At 47.1% G+C, this 19286-nt stretch overlaps 1 pseudogene; it reads left to right on the forward strand.

Annotated features, from left to right (window-relative positions):
• The window catches only part of LOC129631572 (liver carboxylesterase-like), a 32398-nt pseudogene that overhangs the window by 12654 nt on the left and 458 nt on the right, over positions 1 to 19286 (forward strand).

Here is a 19286-nt window from a genome sequence, read left to right on the forward strand (position 1 = left end):
AAACCATGACCACATAGCCCCTGGCTTGGAGGATCTGCACCTAGCTGGACTGGCCTCTTCAGCAAATCACTGCTGACCAGCCCCTGGCTCAGCCTGGACTCAGAGATGACTGCAAACTCAGTCCCTCCACCCGGAGGCAGGCAGGGATCAGAGGTGTCGGAGGAGCAGGGGCTCTGGGAACCTGAGGCTGGAGAACCTCTAGTGTGGACACAGGCTCTGGATCTGTAGGGTCTGGGTGTAAATCTTTGTTCTGCCTTTTACTAGGTGTTTCCTCAAATCGGGGATAATCACACATGAGGTTTCAGTAACAAATATCAAGTTTATGGCAGTGTCTGGGTCAGAACATGAGGCAAGTCATCCTGATGCATTAGTTAGAGTTGTAGGGAAGGAATTCTTCTGCCCCAACAGCCACCCTGCTGTGCCATAACCATTGGTTTCTGTGTGCTGAGTGGCTCAACATGTGGACTCTGGAGCCAGACTGCTTGGGTTCAAGTCCTGTCTCTACCGTCTATTAGCTGCGTGGTCACCTGTCTATGAAATGGGACAATTAAGAGTCCCTCTCAAATGGGTGATTTATTTTTATTGCATACAACCATTCTTAGCATATAATTTGTAAATGAATTCTTTTGTTTTTTATTAACCAAATTTTTATAATATAATTTTAGTCATTATCACTTTCTTGTTGTGTGAACGCCTTAAATTCAGGGCAGTGTTTTATGAATTTTCATGTCCTCTCTCATCCTCAATTCTTCCCAAAGTCCCTGGCACCTAGTAGGTTTTCAGATCATATTCATCAAATGGTTGAAGGCTTTTTGGAGGAGGTGGTTTTAGGCCGGGCTTTGGAGGATGGGTGAGATTTGGGGAGCAGAGGAGGAAGTAGAATAACAGGAAGTCATATTAAGAAGAGTACCAGCCTCGGTGTGTGCTTCGTAACACGATCATCCATTCACTTGAGAAGTTGAATTCACCACACAAAAGGTAACTAAGATGAAGCTGAAACAAGCTTCTAACCAAGGGCTTCATGCAGAGTGGACTGAGCTGTATGATGGGTCCAGGAGTGAGGGGCCCAGGAGTGAGGGTGGTGGGAGTGCTGGGGAGGAGATGATGCTCGAGCCTTGGCTGTTCCCATGATGATGTTCTCAGCAAGAAGAGCGCTGAGCGCAGGTGGCACTGGGGCAGGGGAGACAGGCAGGGGCAGCCAGGGTGCCCTGAGTGGGGTGGTGGCCTGGGCTGCAGCTGGAGAATGGGTAGGTGACCAAACCTGTCTCTGAGGTCTTCCCCAGCTCTGCTTCCTGTAACCCTGTGGTTGCATCCTCCCCGTCCAGGTGATGGTGTGGATCCACGGAGGAGGTCTCATGGTGGGCGGGGCAACAACCTATGATGGGCTGGTCCTCTCTGCCCATGAAAACGTGGTGGTGGTGACCATTCAGTACCGCCTGGGCATCTGGGGATTCTTCAGGTAAGACCCTGGACTCTCCTGGTGGCACATTGCCCCCAGGGTGGGGGTGCTAGGACCCCACTCTGGTCATGTAAGCCCTCTGGTCATGCAAGCCCTCAAGGGGCTCCTTGCTAGGCTCCCTACTAAGACATCTGAGTCCCCTCCTAATTGGGCTCCACCTACCTTCTCATTCCCCAGCCACCCTGGTGCACTTACTTCTGAGCTCTTACACATAAAACACCTAATCTCCCTGACACACTCCTATTATTCCTACCAAGCCCACCCAGTTGTCATCTCATCTGAACTGCTGATCTCGTTTTCACTGTGCTGCCTGGCATGTTGCAGTCACTTAAAGATGACAGTTACCATGCAGCACAGCACTTAGAGGCTCACACATCTTTCCTCCTGGGGAAGTAAAGAAGGGGTAGACTCATGTGGGAGGTCCATGAAGTCTTGTAGGTGAAGGAACAGGTGCCTGGAACTGGGAGGTGGTAAGGAGCATCTGACTCCAGGGGTACATCTACTTGGAGGAGCGTTGGGCCATGCACCCCATTTCCTTCTGAAATTTGGCACATGTGTGAGTGAAGGCTTGAGTCTCCTGCGTGGATTCTGTGGGGACAGGAACCAGGTTTCCAGCAGGCAGTTACTGAGCTTTTCCCTAATGCACTGGCGCCAGGACCTCCTACCCTGAGATGCTGGGGGTGGGCCGGGGGAGGGGTGGTCACCTCCCTGGAAAGACCTGTGGGCTGAGGAGGGTTGTCCCAGGGGAGTCGTGTCCCAGGATGTGTCCCCTTCACGGAGACCCCTCAGTTCTTCCCCCATGGCCCGTGTCTGCTCCCAGGGACAGTAACTGCACGTACTTGCCCCACTTCCTCTCCCCCCGGCCTCTCCTCTACCACGTGACTCGGTTTCACCCGGACCATAGCAAATGCTCAATCAGTAGATGAAGGATGGCTCTGTAGAGCCCTGTAGCAGAGCAGGACAGCAGGAAAGTGAAGAGCCCGTGTCAGGGCTGTGGAAGCCCAGTCCTTCCCAGAAGGCTCCCCTGGACCCCCAGCCCCATCTCTGGTCCTCAGGGCCCTGCCGGGACATCTCTGCTCCCAACCCCACCCTGTTCTCTTACTCACAGCACAGGGGACGAGCACAGCCCGGGGAACTGGGGTCACTTGGACCAGGTGGCCGCGCTGCACTGGGTCCAGGAGAACATTGCCAACTTTGGAGGGGATCCAAGCTCTGTGACCATCTTTGGAGAGTCAGCAGGAGGGGAATGTGTCTCCATTCTTGTAAGTCTAACTGGCCTTGATGTGGCTGCTGATGGGACCACTTGCAGACCAGCCCATCTAGTCCTGGGACCTTTACTTCCAAGATCTGGATTCAAGGCTGACCCGACTCTGTGCAGCATCAGATGGTGGAGAGTTAATGGCCAGACTCCCCTTGGCCCCCAGGAAGCTCAGGGCTCAGCTCAGCCTCCGGGGCCGTAGCTGCAGCCACAGCTGCGACAGACACTCTCTTGCTGTCCTGTGTCGGTTGAGCTCATCCTCTCCTTCTTAATCATTTTAACGTTAGGACTCGCCTCACTTCTCTTGAGATTAGGGGTGGGTGTAAATGATTAATCAGAGGAGCCAACCATGAGGTTGGTCTGGGTGTCCTTGTCTGACTTGAAGCCAGGCCTACAGTTCAGGGAGACGCGAGCACTAGGAACAGGTTGGGGGCCCCTTCTGAAGGCTCTGGGGGCTTGTCCATGCCCAGGAGGGAGGGCAGCAGTCTCTGGGGCTGAGGGATGGAGCTGGGCTGGGGAGAAGGAGAAGAAGAGGAGGGATGGGGGATGGGACAGGCGACAATGGACACAGACAGGACCTGGGAGTGTGGTGTGGGGAATGGGAATGGGGGAGACACCAAGGGAAGCAAAGCTGGAAAGCCAGATTAGAAGGTGCTGGGGGCTGTGGGAAACACTCCAGTTATCTCACATTTGAGCAGAGGGTTAGCGCTATTAGTGCCTCTTTTTTTTTTTTTTTTTTGGCCGCTTTGCATGTGGGATCTTAGTTCTCCAATCCGGGATCAAACTTGAGCCCCCTGCATTGGGAGCTTGGAATCTTAACCATTGGATCACCAGGAAAGTCCCTATTACTGCATTTTAAAAACTTATATTGATTTCACAGTTGAACATTCAGAGGAAAATGTTTTTATGCTTCATGAAGTGGAAAAAATGAAAAGTACAGAAAATCTCAAAGAAAAAAAATCATTTGCAATTCTATTATCCTTGGATACTCATGTTGAGCTGTATTTTTCTAGTTTTTCTCCATAATTCACCCTGTTTATCTGTCTATCCATCTATGAATATAACCAGAACTTTTATAATTCCTTTTTGAAAATATTTGCTGTGCTGGGTCTTCATTGCTACACACTCTTTGTTTGAGTGTGGGGGCGTCTCAGCACCATGCCTTGTTGCGGAGCTCAGTTCTAGGTGCAAGGGCTTCAGTAGCTGTGGCATATGGGCTTAGATGCTCCATGGCATGTGGGATCTTCCCAGACTAGGGATTGTACCCATATCTCCTGCATTAGAAGGTGGATTCTTAACCATTGGACCACACGGGAGGCCCTAGTTAGAAATTTTTAAAGACAAACTTTCCCTAGCATTATGAAATGACATAAATATTTCTCTGAGCATTAAACAGTCTTTCATTTTTTGTATGTATAGTCAAGTTATTTCATCCTAAGAATGAAAAATATGTTGTTTATCCAGTCTCATAATATTGAAACCTTGGGTTGTTTCCAATTTTTACTATTATAAACAACATGAGCATTATTAAAAATTGTTGTGTACCTCCAGGCTCATTTTCCTTAGGATAAATTCTGAGTAATGGAAACAGGAAGTCAGAACTGTGCCTTTATTTTCTTTATTTATTTTATATTTCCCCAGCCATTTAAAAATTTTTCTTCACCTTTATGTTTTTAATTAATTCTTACTTGAGTATAGTTGCCATGAGAACTGTGCCACTCAAGTGTTGCTAGGAGTTGCTGAGCTGCCCTCAGATACTGTTGATTGTTACAGTTAGTGGGCGCCACTCACCGCCTGTTCTGTCCCTCACTCTGCTCCTGCCTCCCTCCAGCTGAGGTTTTCTCACAGAACCAGGCCCAGGCCTCCAAGGGAGCAGTCCAGGACAGGGGTGTGGATGGGTGTGGCTCTTCAAGAACAAACCCCCTTCCTCCCTGAGCATAAACTCCCTTCTCAACACGGTCCTGCAGGTGTTATCCCCCCTGGCCAGGAATCTCTTCCACCGGGTCGGGCGTGGCCCTCACTTCCGCCCTGGTCAAGAGGGACTCGAAGGTTGCAGCTGAGGTAGGTCTCATGCTGGACTGCCTGCACACCATGTACTGCCCTCCTGGAGTTGTCAGGGCCCTTTCTTAGAGTTCAGTCTGGCTGGCATCCTCAGAAAAGCATAGATGTGAGAAATGGCTGAACAGGAGGGCAAGGACATACCTCAGCCCACCTCCCAGTTCTACCACTGAGCAAACTGGGGCAGAGAGCTGAAGTACAAGAGCCTAGCCAAGGTCAGTAAGTGAGGAGGGCAGGGCTGGACACAGGCTCATGACTCTGGTCTGCCAGCCCCGTGCACTTTCCACTGAACACACATCCCAAAGTGTGCCAGGTGGGTGCTGCCCCGAATGTGTGCCATCGTGTATTATCTCACTTGAGGTCTGAGATCAAGTGAACTCGTTTACACTATGGTGGCTTGGAGTGGCTTCTCCCTGGAGACTTTGTGATGAGGCGGGTGCCTGAGAAGTCTTCATGGCTTCATTGATTCATGCAACAGATAGTTTGGGGATAACCTGATACCTAGATTCTATTCTCAAGAAGGAGGGAGATTGATGATTACATAATTTTACCAGTTATAAAATGTCAATTGTACCTAGAGCAATAACGGAAGGTATCCAATGTCATAACAGAACCCAAAAGGAGCCCTTCATCCATGGTACAGGGGAGGTTATCAGGAAAGGCTTCCTGAAAAAAAATAAATGATCAACAAGTTGAGATGAGAAGGGTAAGCAGTAAATTACTTGGCAAGCAAGGAATATCCAGGAAGCAGGAACAGTCTGCGCAAATGTCCCGTGGCAGGAGCAAAAGTCTTGAGAGACTGAAGAAGGCTGATGTGGGCAGAGCAGAAATTTCAGAGGAAACCTGGAGAGAGCTGCGCATGGGACCATGGCAGGGCCATAGTGCATAGGACCTGGTGAGGACTGTGGCTTTATTTGGTGAGTGTTAGGAAGACTAGGAAGGGTGAGCAACACAGAGGCTCTGCTGAGGAGTGTGCCTTGGAGTCAGTGACACAGAGCGTTTTGATCAGGCTGCGAGAGCTGATTTGGAGAGCACTGGGGGCAGCACTGACTGAAGGGACTGGTAAATAGAAAAGGGAGAGAAGGGGCCCCATGAATTTTTAGAATTTTTGAGAATGTTTTCAGAATTTTAGGATATTAACAGCAGATGCCCATTAATCAGGCTTAGGTCCAAAAGGGGGAGCTCATTTAAAGGAAAGAAAGGTCTCAGAGATGGGACTGGATTTTGCTATCAAACAAGACAAGAAATCAAAGAATGGAGAATCTGACACTCTTATTTTGCACTCTCATTGTTTCTCTCTCTTCTACTTCTTCCTGTGCCTTTTTATTTTTCCACCAAATACCTACTGAGCTCTGATGTATGTCAGACACTGGACCAGGCTCTGGGCAGCCCGTGCACACTCTCCAGGGCCCCGTCATTGTGGCGCCTGACTTCTCTTCTGCATCTTCCCCTCTGGCTGCAATTTGCAACTGACTGGCCTGAGGTCAAATGGCTATTAATTGGATGAGTCAAGATTTGAGATTAGAAAGTGGGATTTTGGATTCCATGCTCTTAAGCAGCCCCTCCGTGCTGCCTCTATTTAGATGTTCAGCTTTGAGATCATTATGCCCACCTTGTTTAACAGAGATAAAGCAGCAGAGGCTGAGGAGTATAACCGGCATGCCTTGGACCCAGGACCTACTGGTCTAGGGTGTCTACTGCTACCATGGACTGCCTATAGAAAGGGAGGTTGGGACAGAACACTTCGGTATTGATGGAGGGAAGAGGCATGGCTCTTGAATTCTGCTGTCACCTGTGATCTCTACAGCAAATTGCTGCCTTTGCTGGGTGCAAAACCATCACCTCAGCTGTCCTTGTTCACTGCCTGCGCCAGAAGACAGAGGATGAGCTCTTGGAGGTAACACAAAAGATGGTAAGTTCATCCACTCTCTTGGAAAAACAAGCCGTCCACCCTAGGAACATGGTCCCAGGCTTCATCATTTCAGCTTCAGTCCTCTTGCCCTGGAAAAACTACCTGGGACAGTTTCTCAGCTCCCAGGAGAGAGCAGTGTCAGCCTCTGGATCTCAATGCGAATGTTCCTTCTTTCTTTTTTTTTTTTTTTTTTTTTTGAGTATCTCAGATGTTACCAAAGACAGTGAATAACAGAATGAACAACTGAACAATGACCCCTCATATTTATCAAAACTTACCTTTTCCAATCTTGCTTTCTGATATATTTTTAAGAAATTAAACATTACATATGCTCAGAGATAGTTATCACCTTGAATTTTAGGGATGGGGTTATGTAGAAGAAATAATTTCAGAAAGCTTGCCACACCTTATCTCAAGACCACCTCAGTTATGACCCAGTGGTAGCCCAGTTTTCTAGGTTCTCTGCATGTCTGCCTCAGTCATCGTTCCGTCATAACTGTTTATCTACCCATTCATCCATCCACCTGTTCATCCATTCATCAGTTCGTTCATCATCCTATTATACATCTGTCCATCTATCGATGAATTAGAGTTCATCAGTATCTTTTCATCAGTGCAATATCAATTCATCTATAACATTCATTTGTCTGTTACCAATCATCTATATATCTATTTTGTTACCCATCTCTGTAAAATCAGTGAACCATCCATCAGCTAATCTGCTGGGTATAATCCATCTGCCCAGTAATCCCCCAGTTCATCCATACTCCACATAGTGATCAATTTCATCAATCCACGCATCCATTTATCCATCCACCCATCCATCCATCCATCCACCTCTGCTAGGTGTATGGGTGGAGGTAACAGAGTGGGTGATGCAGACATAATTGGATATAGTCGCTGTTTACAAGGAACTATTCAAGGAGAAAGACACACATAGACTTAGTGGATTAAGTGTGGTGGGAGTACAGAGAGGGGAAGCATTCATTATAACAAGCAGGGCTGCTTCACAGAGAAGGTGACATTCGGGATTGATGGCTATGATGGTGGGTCATCACAGGAGGTTACAGCATGACAGATACCCAGAGAACACCACATTTAGAGCCAATGGGAACTGTTGGAGTAGCCAGAGCACCTGGACTCTCTCTGTCTGGACCCTGGAATCCTGAGACTACTACTCCTGGACTCCCAGGGGCTAGACTCCAGCACTGGACTCTGCTCTATTTCCATGGTTTAAGTCCAAAGTAGCCTTGAATCTTGGTTTCTCAGGCTCAAATAAGGTGACCACTGTGCTCAAAGATAAATACACAACTGTTTTCTGGTATAAATTTCTTTCTAAAACTCCATGTGGCACAAGAGATCCACCTTATTTAGGGGGAGATTTGGTGACGTTGGGAAAACCCAGAGAACCTAAGAGTCCATGTTATTCTTCTGAGATCTTCTGAGATCATGTGGAAGTGTTTCCAGGATTATCTTCTCTCCCCATTACACACACACACACACACACACCCCTGGATTGCAGGCCTACAACACATAATGGAGGGCTCCTTAATGGGATTTCCCCTTCCAGGGTCAGGCTTGTTAGCTTCAGCATCACAATAGAACTAGCACAGTCTCGGTAAGCTCACAACAAAGAGAAGTGTGGGCTGGGCTGAATTTCAGTCAGCTTGTATGAGTCAGGATTATCCAAAGCAAGATAAGAAAACTCATCTCAAAGTGCCTTGAGAAAGGAATATGTTGTAACAGAATCTTTAGGTAACTCACTGACAAGTCTAGGAGTCCATGGCTTCAGGCATGGCTGGATCCAGATGCACATATGCTATTATTAAGAAACTGTCTCTATCCCTCAGCTTTTACCTTTCAGTGTTGGCATCACTCTCAGATTTGTCCCCTGGGGAGGTTAAAGACAGCAACAGTACTCTAGTCTTACGTATTATCTCCTTAGAAACCCTATTTCCCAACAATTGCAGCAAAAATTTGGATGAACTCTATTGAAATGACATGGGCACATGTCCACCCCTGAAGTAGTCCCTGTATTCAGGGATTTTGGTGCATCTGAGGGCACATAGAGATATCTGCAATCATGGAGTGAGAGTGGGGAACAGGGGGTTCCCCCAAAGGAAAATCGGGGTGTTGTTGCCTGGAGGAACAAGAAGAGAAAATGGGTGGAGGGCAGGGCAGGCAACAACAGTCCTCTGCAGAGCTCCCCTCCCCCATCCCACACCTGCTCCCTGTGCTGGTGCCCGGGGGAGGGTGTCCTGCCCACTTCCTTTCAGCCCAGCCACGGAGGCGCCAGGAGGGAGCACTTGGTACCTTTCAGCACAGCTCACAGAGGTCAGCTTTCCTCCCAGGAAGCCTCCTCACCACAACCTCTGTCTTTGTCTTCACAGAATTTTTTCACTCTTGTTTTATATGGAGACCCTACAGAGGTAAGGACTTTTGGTTTCTTGATTACACATTTTAAGTCTTATCACCTTAAGCTTCAGTTAATGATTAGAAAACAATGAAAGAATTCTTCGTGTGGAATCTTAGTAAATCCTAGTGTTTATAGTGCTGACACCGAGAGAGGGGCTGTGACCTCCTGGGTCTCACAGCTAGGATGACCATATAATGGGACCAGAACCTGTGCCCCGGCCCCCAGGCCAGTGCTCTCTGTCATCAACTCTAGTCCCTGTCCCCAGCCAGCCCCTAGTCTTGTGTACATTCCTTAAAACGCCCTGTTGGGAGAAGGTGGATGAGAAACCTCCACTGCGGGGACTGGAGATGACTGGGTAAGGGACTCTTCAGAAGCCTCCAGGAGGAGCCCGGATCATCTCCTGGGGCTGCAGGGTTGACTGGCTGTGCAAGTCGCACTGTTTCCAGATCTGTGGGGAAAGGAGCCATGAGTCTCAGTCCTCAGGACACCACCCTCCTCCCAGTCTCACAGGAAACTCCAACAGCAGCCTCCCTGAGTCGAAAAACATTGAGCCCTTGTTGACTGGTGTTTCATTATCAATAAATATTATATATAACTATCTATAAGAAATAAATATATTACATAAGGTATCTTTAAACAGAAACATTTACAGAACAAGGTTGAAAAAATGTTACCAGAGGCTCTCAGGAACCTGATTCCTTATTTCACCAACACAGCAGCTCAGCATTCGCTATATCAGAGTCATGGTGACTTTATAGAACTTAAATATCACGAATAATGAGAATATTACCAAGTCAAGAGGGGTTCCTGCTGCTGGCCAATTACGACCTTTAATCAGAATGCTCACAATCTGGGGAGACGGTGGGCTCAGTGTCCTCCCAAAAACCACCAAGTTTCTGTTTGGCCATGAAACCTTTTAAGGAGCAATGGAGAAGTCACCTCAGTTCATCCCTGAGACGAGGGGTCCAGAGTGGTCGCCGGCCCTGTTTGCCTGCAGGCGTGTGTGCAGCTTGTAGATGCCTCCTGGTCTTCCTCTAGATGTTACCTTGCTCTTATATTGGGGAGATTCCAAATGTGTCAGCTAGGGAAGATATCCGATCATCTGTGAATTTCTTATTCTTCATTTCTGCTTCTTTGATCTATGGGGAGAACCAACAAGCTGGACAGGGCATTGGGTGATTAAAAGATCTGACAGGTGTGCTTCGGCTGAAGATGAGTAGAGCATCAGGGGGCCTGTTTCAAAGGTTAGTTATGCTATAGCTTTTCTAAAGTGACCCCAAAATGGAGGGCTTCCTGGTGAGGGTGGTTTCCTAAAGAGGTGCTTGCAAGAACTGACTATAGATGGAGAGTTGCATAGGGATATATTAATTATGCTTTTCAAATTAAATACCCATTTATTACATACTTTTATACCAATTTGAGTGAAGATTTGCCCCCATCGCCTGACTATTGCTGTCTCCTGGTCAGAGTTCTGCCCTCTGGGGTCCACAGACTTAGCCCTGAGTGTGTGGCCACTGGCCACAACCATGTGCTGCTTGTGAGCTCCAGCAGGTGGAGACGGGGATGCAGGTGTGACCTGGAAGGGGAAGCACAGACAATACCCTGCCCTCTTCCCCAGACCTATACTTTCCTGCCCACCGTGGTTGACGGAGTGCTGCTGCCAAAGATGCCAGAAGAGATGTTGGCTGAAAAGAACTTCAACACCGTTCCCTACATCATCGGAATCAACAAGCAAGAGTTTGGCTGGATTCTGCCTTTGGTGAGAAAGCGCAGGCCTCATAGACTTGTCTCCCCTGCCCATCATATCACCCGTCCCATCTGTGGCCTCATCACCCCTCATATCTCTGGTCACAGGACCCTTCTTTCTGCAGACCCCTCTCTGGGACCAGGCCAGCTGTCCCCGTCATACAAAAGTTGACATTTCCATGGAAACCATCTCCAATGGTCCACACTGTCATCTGGGAGATGTAGCCCTGGGGACCCACGTCCCCACACACTCTGTGATTGTCCTCCCATCCATGGATCCTGAAATGCTGGTTTCGGGAGGGCTGGTAGAGATTGTCAGTGGGCAGATGAAACCCAAGGCCTGGATGGGGCCAGGGGCTCGGGAGTTCTGGAGAGTGAGGTCTGGGACCTGCAGCCTCTCCCCTCGGGCTTGCTGTTTTCATGCTTTCCCCACTAATCACCCCTGGTCACCCATGCTCTCACTCATCTCACGGAAAGAGTCAGAGGAGCCTCCTTCCTCCTGGGTTAAAATTGACTTCAAAAGTTAGGAAGGGCTTTCCCTTCTGCCAAAGATAAACAAAGCCGGACACTAGGTGATGTGGTAACAGATTTGATTCAGTTACACCCCTGCTAGAGGGAAAAGATCCATCGTGAACTGAATCCAATCCCTGAAATGAAAGCCTGGAGCTTATTTAAGGAGTGGGTGGGAGTGGGGTGGGGTGGGTTGGATTGTCCATGTGACTGGACCTCCTGGATTTGTTAGCTGGCATTTATCTGGAGAAGAAACAAACTTCTGTCTTTATGACAGGAGGCAGTGGTGTGAGTAGAGTCAAGGCCCCCAGTGAAGTTACACTTTATCATCTCACAAGCACTGGAGGAGAGAGCAAGACTTTTCCCCTGCATGTTTGTTTTTCATAGAGATGGCTTTCAGATCCTTGATGAAACAGCTTGGGGTGGAAGAGTTACATCTAAAGGGGCAAAAATTACAAGGTTTCTAAAGTAACTGCTCTAAGATGGGTTTCATGGTGTTGGCTGGAACAAACAGTAAAATCTCCTGGCAGCCCAGAGCTCTTTAAGGGGGCCTGCGGCCATCCTGGGAACATGGCCTTAAGCTTCCTGCAGCTGTCCTAGAGTTTGGTCAAATCTCTTAGGACAGAGTTTTGATGGAGTCGTTATGTGCAGAGTTCTGTGGTTCTTCAGCACATTTTCAGAAGTTTTACGGAAGGACCAAAATCATAATGGCAGTATTTGGGGCTTTCTTAGTTATCTGACATGGCAGGGTATTTGTGGGGCTGTGTCCTCTGCCCCAGAGCCTTCCACTTCAACACTAGGCTGGCTGAAACCTTCCCTTTCTGTCTTGATGACCACTGTGGAGCTCTAAGCCTAACTGTGTGTGTGTGTATCTTTATATATATATATGTCTGTGTGTGTGTGTGTACATATGTATGTATGTATATGCTTTGCTGGTGGCTCAGTAATAAAGAATCTGTCTGCCAGATGAAATGTGGGTTTGATCCATGGGTCAGAAAGATTCCCCTGGAATAGGAAATGGAAACCCACTCCAGTATTCTGGAAAATCTCATGGACAGAAGAGACTGGAATGTCCATGGGGTCACAGAGTCAGACACAACTTAGAGACTGAGCATGCACACGTGTATCTGCTTGTGTGTATGTGAACACACACACAAAGACTGGGACAGCTTCTGTTAACAATTACAGTATTCTCTTTGCACTCCTTGATCTCTGGATATGAAAGTTCATTTGATTCATTGATTTTACCCAACTCATCAAAGACCCAAGTCCATCAAGACATGACAAAGTGACCTTCAGCCTGCATTAGATGCTATCTTGGTCACTTTGGTTTTTCCTGCCATTACTTATGATTTCACAATTGCTTAACCTTTGTTTTGATAGTTCATGAGATATCCACTCTCTGAAGACAAGCTGGACCAGAAGACGGCCACATCACTCGTGTGGCACTCCTACCCCATCCTGGTAAGAGGCCAGGAATCACAGGAACTCAGGGGTGTGAAGTTACAGCATGGCTTCTAAAGTGAAAATGAGGAAGTTGTTCACCTTTTCAGTGATTGCTTATTGCAATAGAGTTTTTCAGATAGCAAAGGACTGATTAAAAGTGGTTATCTCATGCCATTTTAGGGAGATGACTTAAGTTTATTTTGTGACTGTCAGAGGGTTTTACAAAAAAATAACCTAAATTAGATTTTGCTTATGTGCATGAAAATCTACAGTTTTGTTTCCATGGCATAAATGGTTTTGTCTGCACAGATAATTAATAAGTCTGGCCTCCATTATGTATTTAATTTTAACAGTAGTTACTTTCACTCAATCTATTTCAGAGCATTCCTGAGGAACTGGTTCCAGTGGCCACTGACAAGTATTTAGGAGGGACAGACGACCCTGTCAAAAAGAAAGGCCTGTTCCTGGACTTGATAGCAGATGTGATGTTTGGTGTCCCGTCTGTGAACATGGCCCGTCGCCACAGAGGTGAGTCCTACACACTGCACAGGAGGAGGTCCCCGCCAAGCCACCGCCACTGACTCCTGCCCGGACCGTGGCACAAGCACACAGGTGGAACCTGCTGAGGGTCATCCATCCAAAACTGATTGCATCCGGGGCACTGTCCTATTTTGGTTTCCACCAGAAGCAGACTCTGAGAAAGGATCTAAATGCAGGTAGTGTATTTGGGGGTGATCCCAGATAACACTGGTAGAGGAGTGGAGAAGTGACATGAATGGAGGAGGAAGTCAGTCTACACTGTGCTGTCAAGCGAGTATCCACCATGGACACCCAGAGCTCTGGGAAACCAGCAGAAGACGTGGCTCAGGATTTTCCCCAGTCAGTGGCAAGAGAGCTGGGCTATTTATGCTCCAAATTCCATGAGTCATCGGTTGAAGGCTATTCCCAGGGGCAGTTAATTCCCTGGTGCTTTGACCTTCTGCACACGTGGGCAGAGTGGTCTCTGGCTACCAAAGACCTCAGGCAAAGAGCTGCAGATATGGGAGGCAGAACTCAGGCCAGTGTGCCGGGAAGCAGAGAACATGGGGAAGCACCGATAGCCTCTGCCCAGGGGCCCCTCACCTGAATTACAGTAGTCTATGGGGCCACAGGGCACATATTGGAGGTTTTGTCTTAGAAGCCTTCCAAGGTCAGAGCTAGCTGCAAACTAGTTTGTTAGCTAGTGGAGCTGGGGATAGCATGAGGCCAAGCATAGGATCAGGAGTGTTGTCTGGGGGACTTCACTGATGATCTGTGGTTAAGACTGTGCTTCCAAGGCAGAGGGCAGGGGTTTGAGTCTTGATCAGGGAACTTATATCCCACATGCTGTGGGCTGCAGCCGTCAAAAAGGAGTGTTGTCTGGGACCAAGAAAGTGCAAAGGACTGAGCACCGGAAGAGTAGGAGCAGGTGATCTAGTAAATGTCAATGTCTGCGGCCAACTTAAATTTATCCCAGTGTGTGCTGTGTCTACCACAGGACCTTCCAACATTGACCCCAAGTCTGTGTGTGGGGTGTGAGGTCAGGGATGGATGAGCCCACCTGGAGAAGAGGTGATCCTTTTGGGTACCTTTTGAGTTCCTCACAGGACCCTTCCTTTCCTGGAGCCCTCACTCACCTAGTCCGCAAGCCAGGAGATGGCGCTTTGGTCCAGACCTCTCTGCATAACCATGCTAGGAGGGTTTTAAACTTGGAGACTTTATAAACAAATAAAATGTAGCTACAGCTGACATATTCTGTCCCCAAACATTCACTAATTTGGAGGTGCTAGCTACCACTTCCTCCTTCCTAAGGTCCTGATGACCAGCCAGGGGCTGCCTGGAGTCAAATCTTTCATGTACTTGGTCTTGCCTCTTGCTGTGTGTCTGATATCAGTATCTCTGTCTGCATCCGTGCCACTCCCAGCCATGCTAGGCTTGAGTTTTCTTTTATCTGACTTCTCATGACTGTTTTTTTATTCTGTTTTTTACACTTTTGATTTTATTTTGAAGTGTACCCAGTTACCCATCCTGTGATCATTTCAGATGGACAGCAGAGAGACTCAGTCATATATGTACATGACATTTCATGACTTTGAATTCAGGGTCTTATTGCCAACACTTCTTGGAGTTTATCAACGTTATGTTTTCATTGTTGTATTTCTCTCAATCTCTTTTTGATTAAAAAACGTGTTACTCTAAAAGAAAAAAGCGTTTTCTGAATATGAATTAATCTTACCATTGTAGAATTTTTTGAAAATAAGGGAACATATGCAGATGCAACTATGCATCACTCGTAATTCCTTCACCTAAAGTATCAGCGATAAAGGTTTGACATGTTTTCTTTGATTAATCTTTCCATATCTTATGTGTAATTTTAAAATTAATTATTATGTTGTTCACGGAACAACATATTGTATTGTTGTCATTTCCTCACTGTCAGCACTGTTTCCTGGAAAATCTCAATTATTCCATGGCACGAAGGGTTAAGTTTCCTTTAGTGTCCCTGTCCTGTGGGTATTTAGCCAGGCTGCTCGTGTTGATGCTCCACATAGCATCGCACTCAGCCTCACGTGCAGATATCTTTAGCCAAGTCTCAAATCATTTTCTTGGCGTTGGATTTAGAAGTGAAACTATTAAGCTGGGCTGTTGGAGCATTTGAATGTTCTTGATACATTTTGTGAAATTGCTTTCCAGTGTGTGAGAGTGCAAATTTCTTAATTATCTCACGTGGGATAGTCAGATGAAAAGAATAAAAATAATGCTGCCAATTTTATATAAGTCCTTCCTCACCAAAAAAAGGAGAACATCACTTTGTTTTAGTTTACATATTTTTTATTCCTAGCTTTCTCCCACCTCCTTCTTCTCTTGTAGCTCCTAAGTGTTATTATTGAAATCTCTGTCCTATGTTTCTGTGAAGATTATGTTGTGATTCTGGGAAATTTTTTTTTAAATAAATCTCAATAGTTTAAGGTGAAACAGTAAAAAAAAAAAAAACAATAAGAGGAAGGGAAAGAAGATTATCATAATTGAGTTCTGTCACTCACACTAGGTCTTTCTTGTATGGCTGGGTTCTGAGTTTCTTTCTCTTTTTTGCCCACACTATGCAGCATTCTAGAGCCTGGTTCCCTGAGCAGGGATTGAACCTGCGCCCCCTGCAGTTGAAGTGCAGAGTATTAACCACTGGAACACCAGGGATGTCCCCTGATTCTAACACTTCAGAGTGGCAGAAGCAAGAGTAAACACTGTCGATACAACAATTTCTGCTTGACCCTGAAGCACCTGTTTAGCACGTGGATTATGGAACCATGGAAGGATTGTTTGTTCCAAACAACACCTCTTGCTAAACTAAGGGTGACATGATGGGGTGGAAAAAGGAGGCAACTAAAGTATTCTACATCCTCCTGTCAGGGTGGTGTATATTGTTACACCATGGAGTGGACAAATATTTAATAATATAAAGAAATTATTAGAGTAATTACAAAACTACATATCCAATAATACCCTTATTTTTTATACATGTGCTAAAATATTAGGAGGTTTCTCTGAGCAGTACAATTATAAGTGATTGTTTTGTTCATTTTCCTTTTTTCTGCATTTTCCGAAGGTGATAGTGTCAAAAGGCAGGGAGAAGTTATGATATTCCGCACCAGTCTGCCTTGGGGCCTGGCCCTTCCCCATTACAGTCACTGGCTGTGGCATAACGATCAGTGCAAAGCACAGAGCTCCCCAGGTGGGGGGCCCACGAGTTAGCCCTGAAGGAACAAGATGGGCATCTCTGCTGAAGCATCAGCAGAAAAAGTAACATCTTCTTGGGGCTACAAGAAAGGGTGAAGAGAGGGGAGAGGGGAGGTGAGGAGAGAGGCCAGGAGGGAGGGACTGTCCCCCTCCTCAGCCCCCTCTCCCTTCTGCCACTGCTGCACACTCCCTGAGCCACGCAGGAAGCAGGACACGTGAGAGGACGGACAAAAAGGAAATACTGGATTGAGGTTTCCTGGGACACAGGGAGTAAATTGTCCTCTTCTGCATAGGTTTGTGTTTCAATATCTGCACTTTCAGGCTGCTGCTGCTGCTGCTAAGTCACTTCAGTCGTGTCTGACTCTGTGCGACCCCATAGATGGCAGCCCACCAGGCTCCCCCGTCCCTGGGATTCTCCACGCAAGAACACTGGAGTGGGTTGCCATTTCCTTCTCCAGTGCATGAAAGTGAAAAGTGAAAGTGAAGTCACTCAGTCATATCTGACTCTTAGCGACCCCACGGACAGCAGCCCACCAGGCTCCTCTGTCCATGGGATTTTCCAGGCAAGAGTACTGGAGTGGGGTGCCATTGCCTTCTCTGCACTTTCAGGCTGGCAACTTGAATTTCCTTGAATTTGCTCCAGTCTTAGTAGGTGAAAAAAACACATTGGAATGCTCAAAAATAGGCAGAATCGAAGGCACCTGTTGTGCTGCAGGTATTCTCCACAGGAATGAAAAGAAACCCGCTCTCAAAGAAATGTGGGCTTCCCAGGTGGCGCTAGTGGTAAAGAATCAAGAGACATAAGAGATGCTGGTGTGATCCCTGGGTTGGGAAGATCCCCTGGAGAAGGGCATGGCAACCCACTCCAGTATTATTGCCTGGAGAATCCCATGGACAGAGAAGCCTGGCGGGCTATAGTCCATAGAGTGGCAAAGACTAGACAAGACTGAAATGCCTTAGCACACTCGTATCAGTGAAATGTAGTGGTATTTCTGTGTGCATAAACTGAATGTATCTAGACGTTCTGGTGTGTCAGTGCATGGGTAGGCAGAGACATTCACATGTATTGACCCAAGGCCTCTATAATGATAGTTATTTTGAATCATTTTCCTCAGAGTTTCAACATTCCTTCATTCATTCAATAAACACCTGGCTCCATCTAGTTCTACCTCCACCACTAATACACCCTTAAGTCATAGAATTTTTCCCAAACTCTTTCTCTACTGTGCTAATAACCAGGGGCTTCCTGCAGGGACACAAAGCATCCGGCACACAGTTGGTTCTCACAGTGGGCAGCTGCTAATAATATTGTTGTTGTTCACTCAGGACCAGGTGTGCCACCAATTTCCTGACTGGTCACGCCCTCTCGAGACCTCGATACCATGCAGGTGTGCGTCCGCTGAAATGAACTGTGTATGAATCCATGTCTTACAGATGCTGGAGCCCCAACCTACATGTATGAGTTTTGTTATCGCCCAAACTTCTCAGCAGAGCTGAAACCAAAGACGGTGATAGGAGACCATGGGGATGAGCTCTTCTCTGTCTTCGGGGCTCCCTTTCTGAAAGGTGATGGCCCTTTGATGACTATAGCTTGGAATTAGAAGATCAGGGTTCAAGTTTTGATTTGGTGACCTTGGACAGTTCCTCCTTCTCTCCAGGTCTTACTTTCACCAAAACAGCGTTGAAGGACAAAGACTCCCAACGCTTTTTTGGCTCTAATGTATGTGATGGAGAATGAGTATCCTTGGGCCTCCACCCATGATCGCTCTAAGAATCCAAACCTGGGCATCAGCAAGTCAAGCTTAAAGTGTGCTTGAATAACCCAAGAACTTCTTAAATGCAGGGTCACCCACAGGGCCATGCTCAGGGCTAGAAGGCCACCACTCACTCCACACTCATAAGAGCATATGAGAATGTGAGTGAGAGCAAGGTTAGAACTGCTGTTAACCTTGAACAAGGACTAAGTGTGTGTGCCTGTATATCCAACCATCCATCTAAAGCTCATATCTTTTAAAAATAAATATAATTTAAATTATAATATTTTAAGGAATACCACTCATAAGTGTCCTTAAGTCTTTAATGTCTTCACCATCAGCAGTTATAGACAACTTGTGTGTGACACACCCCAGGGCTGTGCCTCTGCACACTTCCTGATGGATGACTATTTGGGGATCTTGCAGCTTGGTTATTTTTCAGATGCTGTAAAAACATGTGTGGATCAAGGAAGCTGAGAAAAGACCCAAAGGAGAGCATCCTGGGAGATGGGGTTAGTCTAGCAGAACCCGTTTGCACTGAGTCCAGTGTCAGTAGGTGACAGTCAAGCTTAAAGTGTGCTTGAATAACCCAAGATCTTCTTAAAATGCAGGTTTTGACTCTAGGTCTGGAGTAAGGGCCCCTTTTCTGAATTTCTAGCAAGTTCTCAAGGGCTGCTATTGCCCACGAACCATACTTTGAGCAGCAATGGCTTTGACTCCTCCTCACAGATGGTGCCTCAGAAGAGGAGATCAATCTCAGCAAGATGGTGATGAAATTCTGGGCCAACTTTGCTCGGAATGGGTGAGCTTCTGGCAGACATGGAGCGGGGTTGGGAAGGAACAGGGCGTGTCTGTTGGGTGGGGGAGCTTCCAACGTGTGATGGTCAAAAGCCTGGCCATGTGACCTCTGACATGAGAGCTCCCTGTGATGGACTGGCTGCCCAAGACATGGTCAGCCTCCTGTCTCTGGTGGA

This window comes from Bubalus kerabau, chromosome 17 (assembly GCF_029407905.1).
Source record: "Bubalus kerabau isolate K-KA32 ecotype Philippines breed swamp buffalo chromosome 17, PCC_UOA_SB_1v2, whole genome shotgun sequence".
Taxonomy (NCBI): domain Eukaryota; kingdom Metazoa; phylum Chordata; class Mammalia; order Artiodactyla; family Bovidae; genus Bubalus; species Bubalus kerabau.